Below are 6,000 nucleotides of genomic sequence, written 5' to 3' on the forward strand. Positions count from 1 at the left end.
GCCCAAACCTCACCGCCTGCTTGTCACTGCCTCTCTGGGCGGCAGGGAGAACAGGTGAGCTAATGAGGCGAGAATGGGCCTCGTGCTGGAGTGCCCTGCTCCTCCTGGTGTGGTCTTTGGCCCAGCAGCATTCACGGCTTCTGGAAGCTTGTTATAAATGCAGGATCTCCTGATCCATGTGCACACTGATGTGTGAGAAACTCTACTGCAGAGGCCACAGCTCTGCCCTCTCCCCGCAAGGCTGAGGACCCACCCAGAGCCCAGGCCCTTCTGGACCTCACTTGAGCACTCTCCACGCTGGGGTTCCTTCCCAAAGGGACCAAGCCTGCTTCCAGGACCTGTACTGGCCTCTTCTGCAAAGACCGTTGCACCCCTAGCCCCAAGGGATGGACAAAGTGTGACTGTGGGAGTGGGACGGGGGGATTGGGAGTGTGAGGTGGGTCTTGGGCATGAGGGCCTGAGCTAGAACCGTCCATGTTCACAAGAACCTTACAGTGCAGGGTGGAGTCAGGGAGGAGGGTGCAAAGAGAAGGGAGGAGGTGCTGTGGGCTGCAGGACTCCTCTTCTGCTTGTCCTGTCTTCTTAAATCATCAGGGGAGAGGCTGTATGACTGTCTAAAATAGTTTTTATAGCAATGGCTTGGGTATGTATCTGTCTATGGCAGTCTATGATTCTACTCTTAAGGAAGGAATAGTTAAAAGGTTTCTTAGAGGAGTGGGCATTGGAGCTGGGCTTTGACAGATGAGTAGGAGTTCAATAGGTAGAGACTGAAGGAGATAGAACTATGTGAGCAAAGTTGTGGAGGTAGGGAAATGTGAGGCATTTGTGGGGAAAGAGGAACGTCCTGCTGGAGCATCCCAGGTGTGGGGCAGGATCATGCAGGTGAGGAGTTTGGTGACAGGCGGCCCTTGAGGGTTATGAGAGGACAAGCATTTTAGGAGGAGTTTTGGATGGAAGCATGGGGAGTAAGGTGGAGGAGAGAGACCAGCAGTGTGGAGACCATGTTTGAGCTGAACTGAAGCAGAAACAGTGGGAACTGAAGTAGAAGTGGACTCCAGGGACATCCCATAGATGTCTGCCTGGACTTGGTGATCAACTGGGGGAGGCAGAGAGTGAGGGACAAGAGAGATGCCTGGGGCTTTAAGCTGCCAAGACCGAGGTGCCCTCACAGAGGTGGGAGATGTTGAGGCTGAGGTGCCTGGAGAAGGGGCGCTGGGTGGGTGGGGAGCTGCTGAGAGGCCCAGCTGGAGATAGTCTGGGGAGCCATCAGCAGACAGATGGGCAATGATGTCAAAGGTGAGAACACGAGAGGAGGGCGGACGAGGAAGAGCACGAGAGGGCAGAGGACCAGAGTGCCCACCGGCCTGAAACACAGGGGCGGCCGCAGAGAGGTGCTCGGAAAGGGGAGCCTGAGAGGCCTCCAACAAGGCTGGAGCACGCCTGTCCCATGGCGCTAAAGAGGCCTCTAGTGCTACCATGACTGTCCTTACCTCCCTGGGGCAGAGACGGGGCTGCTCGCTGGGGCACCTGGGCTCTGAGGAGGGGATGGCAGAGGGGAAGTCGGAGGCTCAGGCCTATGAACAGCCTCCCCAGCCCCCGAAACTTAGGGCTCTTCCAGCCACAAGTCACTGGAACCTCAACCCAAAGTGAGTGTATCGGTTAACGTCCCTGTACAGTCCAGGGCTAGATCCAGCTTCAGAAATAGTTAGATGTAGGGGCTCAAAGAATGTTGTCAGCATGCATTTCTTTCTTTCTCCATGTCTCCGTTCCTCCTCCTCAAGGTTGACTCATTCTCAGATAGGCTTTCCACTTGGGGTCACAAGATGTCTTCAAACAGGCCTTAGGTCTACATCCTTTCACATTCAAACCCAGCAGAAAGGCACAAGAATCGTTGCCCAGCATTCCCAGCAGAAGTTCTGATGTTCAGTCGGATTGGACCATGTTAGGGCAAGTGGTCACCCCAACCCAATCACTGTAGTCCAGGGAATGCAATGTCCATTGCTGGGCCAAAGGGTGGAGGTCCACCCAGGCCACCTGAACTAAGGGTGGGGGCATGTGAGCCCCAGAGGAAAATTCTGGTTGTGCCTTTTGAAGAATGGAGGCAAAAATAAATGTCTACTCCAACTTCCTTTCCCAAGAGAATTTTCTGTAAGAAAGAAAGAAGGAAACTTTCTAACAGCATAAGCAAGTTTGCAGGGCAAAACAATAAATTCATAGTCATCATTTTTTAAAAAAGGAACATACATGATATAACAGTTAAAATATTTATTAAAAAGGAGGTGAAAAACCACATTGAGTGTGCAGGAAAATGCCTGTGTCTAGAACCATGGAACTGCATTTAGCTCTGAGCTTCCTGGTGGCCGAGGTAAAGAGAAACCCTGATAGCTCACAGAGCTCTGGCTGGCTGAGAGGAGCAGATGCACCAAGCATGAATTCCACAGCCACTAAGGGACACTGCACGACAAATCGACAATGCTGTTGATTTTGACACAAGATGCCAGAATGTTCTGTGGCTCCTCCTTACAGGTTTCCTCCGGCTAAGTGGACAGCATGGCTTAGATCACAGTTCAGAGAGTGAAGATTTTGCAGACCCCACACCTGCTTTCTGCCGATTTATTCAGATCCGGGAATTACGCTGACAGAACCAGGAGAATGGCTGAGTCATCACCGGATCCTCATAGCTTCCTGGACGTCGGGGGCGGCTCTGTCTGTCCAGGGACATTAGTGCAAGGGGAGAGGCCTCGCTGGTGCTTACTCAGGCGGGAGCTGGAGCAGGAGCGGGTCGCCGCGTCGATGCCAGTGCGGCTGCCAAACGGGTCAGCGATGCGAACGGCCGTCGACGCCCGCGAGAGGACGAGCCTTATAAACGGCCCGTGGGCAGGGACGCTGCGAGCGCTTAATCAACCCTTCGCTTCCCTCCTCCAGGACCGGGAAGCTCAGAGCACCCAGCGTGAAGGATCGCCAGCCCCGCAGGGCGCCGCCCGCCGCGCGTGTCACAGCGGCCCGGGCACCGCGTGGGACGGGCCGAGCCGCACGTCCCGCCTCCCCGGCCCGTGCTCCGGGGCCTTGGGCGGCCCTGCGCTCTGGGTCCCGGCGCTCCCGGGCTGAGGACGGTCTCCGGGGGCGCTCCAGGGGCAGCCGGCGGAGCGGTGGCCGGGCCAGTGCTCTTCCTCGGGCGAGGACTTGCTCCGCGGTGGGGCTCGGGGAGAGAGGCGGGTGCCCTGGGATTTCCTCTCTGCGATGTTAATTCAGCCTCTGCCTCCTGCCTCCTGCCTGCGGGGTCGAAAGCCCCCTTCTATCCTCTCATCCCCTCCCTTCCTCATTCCTCGCTTGGGAGACTTAAATTTTAGAGCCAGAGAGCACCAAAGAGGCCTTGGGGCCCCCGTCCTGGAGTCTTGGAGGTGCCCCTCTCTTCTCCGGTGAGATCTCTCCAGGGTGGCGTTTGAGGTGGGACTCCATCTCCCTTGCTCACACTTCTCTTGCCCAAGGATGACATCCTTGACGAAGTCCACTTTTTCCCTGGAAGGAGACACAAGGGGAGGGGGAGAGGGTTCTGTGTTAGACTTTGCATCAAGGCCATTTCTGCAGCTACACGGTGACTTCGACCTCATTGGCCCAGGCCTGCCATTGTACAGTTTGGGAAACTGAAGCCCAGACACTGGAAAGGCTTTGCCCAAGATCCCAGGGTGAGTTTCCTGTGGAGCCAGGGCTGGTCCTCTCTAGTACACGTCTTCCCCACCCCCTTGCCCTAACCCCACCAGAGCCACGGGGTGGGGCCACCACTGGTCTGCAGGGGACACGGTCCCATTGGAGCCCACCATGCTCATCTTGAGGTCCCTCTCCCAGTCCTGAGATCCTTCTTGGTCACATGACGTCCCTTTTGCAGGATTCTGTGTGCACCAGGAGAACATCCTTTGTTCCTTCCTCTCAGGAATTACGATTATAATCAGAGCGAGCACCCCCACCCCCACGGCGGGGGGCTGCGTGGTGGGGCCCACAGGTTCTGGTGGCTCTACTTCACTTCCCGGTGGCTTAGGAAGCATTCCCATACCCCTCTTTAGTAAGACAGCCAAACAGAAACATTAAAGAAAGTGAGATACAGTCCTCGGAAAGAATCCAACCAAACAAATCCTGCAAACATCTCCTTAAATCCGGCTGGTCCCTCTAACCCTTTGCTGTCCATCAGTGCTGAATCCATCCTGCTCTTGTCACCATGCTTCAGTAGGGCGCCTCCTTCCAGCCGTCCAGGACATTCTTTTCAGGGTCCGACGTTTGTACCTTTGATGTTCCTGCTAAGAGGGGCCTTCTCCTCACTCTCCAGGGAGGAGCTGCCAGGAGGTCCCCACTGTCAAGTCTCTCTGACTCTGCAAGGAGGAGGGACAAAACAACTGGAGAGGGGAGTGAGGTGGCGTTGTCCCCTTGGGCTCCAGCTGCTCCTCCTTCAGCTTCAAGGATCAAAGGGGTGGACGAGTGATGCCCTCAGGGGGTGGGTGGCCCTGCTCCCTGTCCTTCCTGGTAGCAGCTGATTTCTTAACTGATTTATGTACCACCCTGGCCCTTTCCCCATCTGTCTGATTAATAGTTTAGTTGGAGGTTCTGGGAAATTTACATCCAATTGTTGCCATAGCAACCACCTCTCTTGTACAGGATCCCATAGAAAATGCATTGGAGGCCTTCTGAAGGAGCTGGCATCTTACAAGAATCCTTGCAAGGATCTCAGCGTATATCAGGGCACCACGGGCAAGATGACGTTCGACTGCAGGATGACGTTCGACTGATATGAGTAAGAATTCTGAGCAGGGACATGACATGGTCTCGCCACACTGTACTGGGAATGACGTGCTTAGCACCTTCTCTCTCCTCCTTTCTTTTTCTCTCTTTCACTGGACCCTCCTCCTCCTTAGCGTGCCCTCCTAGGTCCCCAGAAAGTTCCCCACAGGACAAAGACGGGACCAGTTCGTGGAAGCCACGGGGAGCTCATTTCCTTTCAGCAGGAGGAATTTGTAGTGGGCAGCACCTTCTGAAGATGCCATTGGCAGCCTTGGGAGCCTCGATCTCCCCGTCACTGGAGGTGTGTGCATGGGAGCCGGCCAGAGGGCTCTAGGGAGGCTGGGGTGAGGGGTGGTGTGTGCAATCTCTGGGGCTCTTCCGGCCGTGGGATGGGGAGTCGAACTGAGTCTGCTTGTGGATCCGCTTTCACCTCCCCCTGGCTAAGCTGAATGTCAGATCTGAGCATTTTAGCAACCTGGGCATCTGGGATGTCCTTTGTGACCTCATAAACTCAGCGCCCAGCACCCTGCCAGCCCCAGTGTGAATGAATGAATTCCTTAGGGTTTTATTAAGTGTGTGGGCACAATCTACTAACCATTTATGTGTTCTTTTATTATGATAATAAAAGTCTACTTTTTAAAGCATGGCCAAGTAACGACTTGAGCTGGAAACAGAATAAAATGATGTTGCTTGTAAAACCCCATCCCACATGCTGGAGTCATTCCCAAAATTACAGTTGAGGCAGAAAGTGTTTGTTCTCTCCCCACATGTGGAGATGACAGGGAGGCCGTGTGGTCTGCGGGAAGCTCTCCTTGGACAAGTCGCTTACCCTCCCTGGGCCTCCATTCCTCCTCTGGGAAATGGGATCATGGAAAGCATCAGGAGTGACTAGCTGGTTTTCACTCCTGGCTGACTCTGATGGGTAGAGGCTGTCACAGTGCTGTGTGCAGAAGGATCCAGAAGTCGGCTCTGGGCTGAGCTGAAGAGTGTGTGGTAATAGATGAGCACCGCCTGCCCTGGGCACCAGGTGAGAGGAGGGTGGCCCATGTGTCATGAGTTAGCCATCCCTGGACTAGGTGGTCCTGGAGGGCCCTGATGGCTCTCGATGCCAAGACTAAATGCTTCTGGGTCACCTCAGTCATTCCTCTGCCTTCAAGTCAAGCTTCTTGGCCCTTCTCTTCTCCTAAGCTTGTAAAATCACAAGGAGGCTGTGAGGCTGTTGCTTGAAAC

The 6,000-nt window shown here is 54.8% G+C and overlaps 1 long non-coding RNA gene across 1 annotated transcript in view; it reads left to right on the forward strand.

Moving 5' to 3' along the window:
* LOC124228545 (uncharacterized) overlaps positions 1 to 5,415 on the forward strand; it is a 32,734-nt gene extending 27,319 nt beyond the window's left edge. The window contains exons 2-3 of the long non-coding RNA XR_006885738.1: positions 4,648 to 4,783; positions 4,905 to 5,415. This is a non-coding gene — a long non-coding RNA (uncharacterized LOC124228545). The remainder of the gene's footprint in view (positions 1 to 4,647; positions 4,784 to 4,904) is intronic.
* The last annotated feature ends 585 nt before the right edge of the window (positions 5,416 to 6,000 follow it).

Source organism: Equus quagga, chromosome 1 (assembly GCF_021613505.1).
Source record: "Equus quagga isolate Etosha38 chromosome 1, UCLA_HA_Equagga_1.0, whole genome shotgun sequence".
Classification (NCBI taxonomy): Eukaryota; Metazoa; Chordata; class Mammalia; order Perissodactyla; family Equidae; genus Equus; species Equus quagga.